This window comes from Engystomops pustulosus, chromosome 5 (assembly GCF_040894005.1).
Source record: "Engystomops pustulosus chromosome 5, aEngPut4.maternal, whole genome shotgun sequence".
Taxonomy (NCBI): Eukaryota; Metazoa; Chordata; class Amphibia; order Anura; family Leptodactylidae; genus Engystomops; species Engystomops pustulosus.
The window spans coordinates 104,650,939-104,659,399 of record NC_092415.1 but is presented as its reverse complement, the minus strand read 5'-3'; positions in this window follow the sequence as shown (position 1 = coordinate 104,659,399).

The window sequence follows — 8,461 nt, the reverse complement described above, 5'->3', positions numbered from 1 at the left end:
AACACTATAGCTACAATTCAAGGTACGTCTGCAGGCTGCCAATATGTTGAGGCCATTTTAGCATCCCTGGCCACAGTCTTCAACTGAAATTGATATAAATTGTAAAAAAAAATAATAATAATAATTATATCTAATTTCTCCCTCATGATCAATAGATGTGTACAATGGGATCACAAATTGACATCAGTCTAATGTTCAACGCATCACAACATTCCATAAATTTGGATAAAAAATCAGATGTGTCTCTTACATATGATGCTCCACATACAGAAAAAACTCTAACAAATTGATCCAAAAATCATCTACCTACCTGTGGGGATTGCCACACAGTCTGGCAAATGTGTGCTGAACCTCATGGCGCCAGTGACAGCATTGATTTGGATGACATTCATGTTATGATTGACTACAGTGGGTGGACAGAGATTCAGCTGCATTGTCACAATTTCTGACTGTATCATCAATCATGTCTCTGGGTGATTATTACATTACACTGGAAATCAAATTGGAGCACAACACAGAATTTCCTAAATATTACAGTCATTGGGGGGGATTTAACAATGTGTCTCAGGTTCCGCCAGTTTCTAGCTGGAAAACACTAGACTTTTGCTGCGCCAGATTTATCACATGATGAATTCTGGTGCAGTATAAGACTGTCAGTTATTACTTTAGACCTACTTTTAGTTGGTCTAAACTGTGCGCCAGAATTTAGGGTGCACGGACGATTTCATACAAGCCACGCCCCTTAATCGGACAAGTCAGCAAAGTGCCAAAAAAAGGTCTAAAAGGGTTGATAACTGTGGTGCAAGGCATTCTAGACAGTGTTTTTGGTGCTAAACCACCAGAATTGTGGCACAAGTGTTTTTATAAATCCCCACATTGTGTAGTACTATGAGTAAAAAAAAACATGAGTAAAATAGCAGTATCTTAAGCTTATTTCATAAATTGTATATATTTTAAGAAACATAATAAAAATGTAAATGAAAGATCAAAATTAGATACCTGCAAGTTATTGATATTAATCTAGCACCGAGTGCTAATTTCATTAATTATATGTCATAACCTATTTAACTGACAGCCTTACTTTCCAGTTTTCACTGACTTTGCAAAAATTGTGTCCCGTTCCAAAACTCTCTGGCAGCAGGTAGTCCAGATGAAGGGCAAAGGGGTGACCATATCAGCCATAACAAGAGAAGTTGGTAATTTCATTTCTGTGATTTCTAGAATATTGCATCTTTACATCATCACAAATTCATTCAAGTCCCCCAAGAAGGCTGACCACCCTCAAAAGACAAATGCAAGAGGACAGGGTAATGCAGAGAATCTCCATTGGTAATTGCTTCAACACTGCAGCTGGAGTTGCTCTCCAGTTCAGCACGGAATTATCAGCCCGCAGGCTGCCTAAGCTTGGGGGCTGCAGGGCTGTCCGTGTTTTAGTTATGGCCTGGCCTGCTCTTTTTTAGCACCCCCCCCTCGTCCCCCCTGCCCCCCCCCCCTACTGCCTGGGGTCACGTGGCCAGCAAATCCGCTGGCCACTGGATGGCGCTAGCGCAGGGCTATTTAGTCTTCAGCGCGGAGCTAGTCCTACCTTTTTTGGACTGCTCCGTGCTCAAGAAATTTCCAGGAATGTGCAAGTATGGCAGACCCTGCTTTGCTGGCCCTGCTGGAGAAAAAGCTGAGGAGGGAAAGCTCCGGTTGGCTGACTCCGTTATTGTGCCAGCCGGATCCTTCTCCTCCACCGTCAGCTGCTCCTCCGTCGCCACCCTCATCTGCCAGGCCTGCACGGCCTGGTCACGCACTGTGCAGGCTTAGCCTCTCACCCATAAAGACACGGAACCGAGCGAGGGCTCTGTCTCGGAACACGAGACAGCGAAAGCAAAGGACATCTACCATCAGTAAATCTGATGGTAGATGTCCTTTTAGAGCATTTGGACTGACAGCCCACTCTGCAGTGACCAAACCTCTTATTAGCAGAAAGAATCAAAAGGCTAGATTCAGCTTTGCAGAGGAGCATTTTGTGTGGACACAAAAAAAGTGGTCCAGAGTCATTTAAGTCAGGAAAGCAAGTTTAGGTCTGATGGAAAACATTGACCAACATTTACTAGCTATGGGGCCCGCAGTGTCAAGGGGCCCCATCATCCGACCCAACACCCTAAGGAATGGAGAAGGTGCACTACTGTACATGTGATGTACAGTATATATTGTATCTGTGATGTATATCTGATGTATGTGTCAGAATCTGCTGTTCTTTTATTATGTACCTCTAGTGGCTGCTGTTTCTTTTTTTTGTGCTGCACTTCTGCTCCTCACAAATGGAGGCTACTGTAATTTCCCTTGAATTTGCCCTTACCCAAGATGGTGGATTTAATGCATCATGGGAGCCATCTTGTTCCCTGTTTGGGCCTATACGAAAATTATGAGGCAATCCTAATATTGCTTGAGTATTATGGCTCGTTCAAGTCTCCTGCTCGCTGACCGGTCTTACCCAGACAGTTTGTACCTATGTGTATTATACCTGCTGTGATCTACTCTTCTACCTGCATTATTGTTCCAACACTTCAGTCCATCCTTGTGTCTGTCTCTCTCCATCAAGCTACTGGATTCCAGCCGTGCCTACCAGAATCAGAACAGTGTGTGTATATACTGTATGTGTGTATACATGTGTGATAATAATATTACTCCTCCACAATTTGTTTGTTTTATATTCTTTAATTTTCTTTCTTTTGTTTTTTTTTCATTCTGCCTGTTATGAGTCATTAGGCTCCATTTGTTTTAAGAAAAGCCAGGACAAGGAGCCTGGCAGTGTGTCTATAACACCCCAGGGAGTCTATGTTTGATCAGAGGAGCATGGTCTTCTTAAGTTGTAGAATTGACACGTTTGGCCAGAGATGGTTCAGGAACTGGGGGATGAAAAGAACCCACAGACTTTAGTTTTTTCCCTCCAAATTTAGACAAAGGGAATATCATAGCTGTCCATAACTGGGGCATAATTCATAATTATGGGTCCCCAGTTACACAGGACAGTTATGGGGTCTAGACACACTCCTGGAGCGAAAACCAGAATGTTAGCTGCAATGGGAGGCAACCAATAGCAGAACACCCCTGATATTAGGCTAAGACACCCCGAGTTTGGTATGGGGGTTAATGGGAATAACGTGCCCATTTGGTTGGAAGCCATGGCACAATTGTGCCATCTTCAATCAAAAGTTATGGGGTTTTGGGGACCAAAGAATTTCTTCCTATTTCACTAGCAAGAGTTTTTTTGTTTCTTTCTTCCCTAACTGTAAGTATTGTATGTGTATTGTTTTAATCCTTTTTTATTTTATCTGACAATTGAATTCTTTGAGTGTGCTGCATTTTTATGTAAAAAAAAACTTTTAAAACTTTTTAATTAGTCTCGGCTTGTAGCCTTAAAGAATCTGAGTCTCTGAAGGGAATCACGTTACCATAGGTCATTGTTAGCATAGTCCATGTAGTAAGCGATTGCATGTTCTGTGTGAATTTATAATTGTAATATTGTGTAAGTAGTGAGTGCATGTGCTGAGTTTTCATCAGGGTGCATTGGCTGTGTGGTTGAGGTGCCTACGGCCTTCTTTGCGTAAGTAACTCGTGGGTGGTGGCAGTGCGGATTGGCTGGGACTGAAATTCTGTGGAGTAAATTTAGCGTAAGGACGCCATTTTGTGGAAGTGGGCGGAGCTTAAGGGCTAAATTCTGGGACTCCATAGAGTAGGTATCCCCGTGTGTGAACTCCGGTGAGGCGGGTTAGTGACAACATGCTTTATATTTTTTTATATGGCACTGTATGTGTGTGCATGAGTGTAAAAATGTGTGATTGTAACTTGCATGTGTGGGCATACAAATATGTATATTTTTTTAAAATAAGGCCCTGCCTCTCCTTGTTACGCCGCTGAAGTAGTCAGTTGCTGGGGTTGGATAAATTCCCAGGGCTAAGTTCACTCAGGGCTTGTTATACTTTCTCCTGTGTCCTATACTACTACTGTTTTTTTCTGTTCTTCTGGAACGGAAACCCTGAACTTGTATCTATGTCAGTATCCAGCCTGAGCCAGTACCCTGAACTCAAGTCTGAACTGGAACCTGTATCTGAGCCGGTACCCTGTATCTTAACCGTATTGGTAACCCTGTATCCTGGCCTGATCCGGAACAACGGACTCTATTTAGAAGCCAAGAACCTGTTCCTGAGCTTGTACCTCGATTCTATGCCTGTTCCCTGATACTCATTTCTCTGCATACTTGACAGAATAAATATTTATCTGAAACCCTTACAACCTGATTTTAAGAGACAAAACCAATTTAGAGTAAATCTTCCTCTTGGAGTGATAAGGGACAAAAACATTCTTCTAAAGGAAAAGGGAAACAAGGGAGCTACCTCACAGGCAGAAAAGGTCAGGGTTACTCTTTATTCTCTTGCATTCCAAGCACGCCAAGCTCCTGCCTGACTCAGAGTTTTGCCTTCATGGCTTCTACCAGGGCATATGTAACACTTTTTTGTGAGTTGTTGGGATTTGCTCTGGTAGACGCTTGGTAGTGCAGAAAGCAGGGACAAACGCAGGATATAGTCCAAATCAAGTGTTTTATTCACACTCTGCAGTCAAACAACCTAAATTTAGCGTCAGCAGAGGCGTAAACAAAAACAAATCCTACTTCTCTGAGTACTGTCTATACAAGCACCTAGCTGCCAAGCGCCCGCTTTTGGTCAGCAGTATATCAGGAGTCACTCGAACACAGTCCAGCATTAAGCTCTCCAGGTATTGCCTCTCCTACTGTTTTTGGTTTGGAGTTTAAATCAGGCTTTAACGAGTCCTGTGACCTGCACCTGTGGGTTATACTAAAACCCAGGACCAAAGCCCGGATGGAGTACCGGATTATTATCAATCTGAGTGTTCTTCAGAAAAGTGATCCCCAACCACCGGGCCGGAGTGCCAAAAGAATTTAAAAAGAAAAACTGTATACTTGCCTCCGAAGCTTCTCTTCTCTCTACGTTTCCAGGTTCTTCTTTGCCCCGTGGCTTTCCACCAGAGGCACTTCTATTTGCACCACATATGCGCACACACTATGCGTAGTTGGCTGCATCAAAGTGCGTGCGCACAGGCACTGGACATCTGCCAGGAAGCTGTGGGGAGAAGAGGAGGGTTGGAGGGAAGTATAGAGATTTTTATTTTTAAGGGGGCTGTGCTGAGGACATTCCTATGGGGTTGGGCAGGGGAAATTATTATTGGGGGCAGTGCGTTTTTGAGGCTCTCTGATTTGGACATTTTATTAATGAGGGGAGGCTGCTGGACATTTAGTTAATGAGTAGTGGGTGCATTTCCCACACTAAGCTTATACTCAAGTCAATGTTTCTCAGTTTATTTTGTGGTAAAATCAGGTTCCTAGGCTTATACTCAGGTGGACCTGTACTAGAGTATGTGTGGTAGAAAAGGGAGGGGCTACAAAAATTGGGCACTATAAAGAAGGCTACAGTAATAGGAGGGGGTTACATAAAAGAGAGCCATATAAAGGGGGGCTACAGAAAAGGTAGAAGCATTATAAAGGAAGAAACAGAAAAGGGAGCATTTTAGATTGAAGGGCTGCAGAAAATGACAAATGATATGGGTTGGGGTTATACATGTCTTTGGTGGGTATGCAATTTTTACCCTGGAATACAAAAAGTTTGGGGACCACTGCTTTAGAAAATCCAGTAGGATGGTGCAAATGTTTGCAATGCAACTACACAGCAGGCTAGAAGAAAATGGTCATACATTGCCATCTAGAAGAAAAAGGGCAATATTTTTTAATTTATACCATTAGGGAAAAATTTCTTTAAACAAAATACATAAAACACATTTAAGGATATTGTCACTAAAACGTAAACATCTGGATTTGGAATTATAATGACAAAGTACATCAATTTTTAAACTCTTTGTAATTTACTGTGGAAAATAACACCCTCAGTGCCGATATAGACTGCACAGACCAGGCAGAAGTAAGTTGTGACTGGTATGACAAAGGAATGCGTAGACAAAGCAAATATTGCTGTGCGGTGTATTGGCCACAGTACTGAACACTGTGAATCCTAGACAATTACATAAACTGGCAGTATCCAAAGGGGATAAAGACAGTAAAAAACTTCTCCTGCAAACTTCTGTGTCAGCTGAATAAAGGTACTATCTATATTATATCTGTATCTGTGCATGCATAGTCGTGCTTTCAATATTACCTAACCCACCTAATCTTTTTAGAGCATTACGCATTAAGAAAACTGAGAAAATGTATTATCATATATTATATGAATTGCCTACTTAGTATATACGGTAATATAGTTACATCCCATATTTACCTGCATGTCATCACCTTATTATGTCCTGGTGGTAATTTGATATTGAACACCATGTTTAAGTGCTGGGATCATATAGTTATGTTTACCATTGACTTTTCATTGTGAATGAGATAAGAAATGTAATGAGAAAAAGAACCACAAAGTTTTGAATGTTTTTGCATCTTCATAGTGTTTTATATTTAAAAGAATATTAAACTCCGGACTGTGTCTTACAATCCAAATTTTGAAAAGAAAAATTTAACAATTGAGGTACTGGAAATAGGAGTAGGTACTGGAAATAGGAGTAGGCGTGGTAGAAGTGGAAGGAGATCCATGGGTGGTACTTAAAGAGTAGATTTTTTAGAACAAAACTTTCCATATCTCGATATCTGATCAGTGAGAAGTGAGTGTGAAGGGAATTTCTTGAAGACACGAGATTAGTGTCTGGAAGAAAGGCCTTTCTTTTGTTCCTACCAGGGGCATAGCTACAGCCAAAGCAGCTACAATGGGGTCCACAGTGTAAGGGAACCCCGGCATCTAGGGTATTGGATGTGTATTGGGTATGAATTTTCTGTATGTGTGTGTGTGTGTGTGTGTGTGTGTGTGGTGTATATGCTGTGTGTGCATAAGATGTATGTCTGTATATGCTATTGTATGTGGATATTTGATGTTTGTGTGTATATGCTGTATGTATGAATATATGGTGTGTGTGTATATACTGTGTGATTGTAACTCACATGTCTGAGTATATAAATATGTATTTTTTTTAACCCCTTCGCGCACCAGGATGTACTATAACGTCTTGATGCTGCAGGTGGTGTATGGAGAGCGCTAACATGCTGAGCTCTGTCCATACACAGCGGGTGTCAGCTGTATAATACTGCTGACACCCACCTGTTACTGCTGCGTCCTGTGCAGGCACCGTGGCAGTTAACATGTTAAGTGTTGGATTCAAACTTGACCAAAGCACCTAAAATTGCTGTTGATGGGTGCCTACATCTTGTATGGCCAATCTCCGCTCGAGTGATGTCATCGGAGGGTGGCAATTGGTGGCCATGGCAGCCTACAGTCTCTTTGAGACTTGTAAGTTTGCCATGTATAATGATCTCCAATTCCCTCCGAATGGCAGGCTATTAGAGACCATCAGTAAAATTGCTCCATACTGCAATACAGTAATATGGCTGTATATAGTATGTGCAATCAGACCCTGCAGGGTTAAAGTGCTAGAGGGTAAAAAATAATAGTAAAAAAAAAATTAAAGTTTAAATCATAAACATGATTTAGAAGGGCCTAGATGCCTTTTTACACCTAAATAACATTGATGGTTATGTTCTATAGAATTGTTTCCCCTAAATCCCTTCCTCATCCAATCCCTTCCCTTCCTTGGTTGAACTTGATGGACAAGTGTCTTTTTTCAACCGTAGAAACTATGAAACTATGAAACTATGTTAATTATTGTCGCATCATGTTCTATAAAAATATAAAAAAGATTACTCCTGCCCATAAATACTGTAACGAAAAATAGCGCCCAAATGTCCGAATCAACATTTTTTCACCATTTTCCATCTATGAATAGTTGGATAAGAAATGATCACACAGCCATATGGGTCCCAAATTTATATAAATAAAAATGTGTACCGCAAAAAAATTATGCCTTCTATGGAGTTAAAAAATCATTGGCCTCAGAAATTGAAAAAACGGTGAGGATTACAAGTCCTCACACATCTCTGTAAACGTAAAAATAAAAAAGTTATTGCTTTTGGAATGAGTGGAGTAAAAAAACAATACTAGTATCTGGTATCCCCATCTGGATTTGTTATATAGATATACTACTTCAATGGTTGGGCACAAGACATGAGTTTCACCTGTTTGTTGTGGATCTGAACTGGAATGAACTGAGGCAGCGGTTTATGAGCGAGATCAGTGAAACTCTCTTTTTCTTGGATCTCGCCATTATAAAATCTTACGGGAGAGGGAAATCTATGTACAAAGTTTCATAGAAAATCCACTGCCACGAGTAGACTCTAATGGGAGGAAATCTGTCAACCAGCGCCACTAAAGCCAGGTATACCTACAGGACAGTTTCTTGGAAGGAACTATTGCCATCTACTTGATTATGAGACACAGGCACATGATTTGAGTGCTAG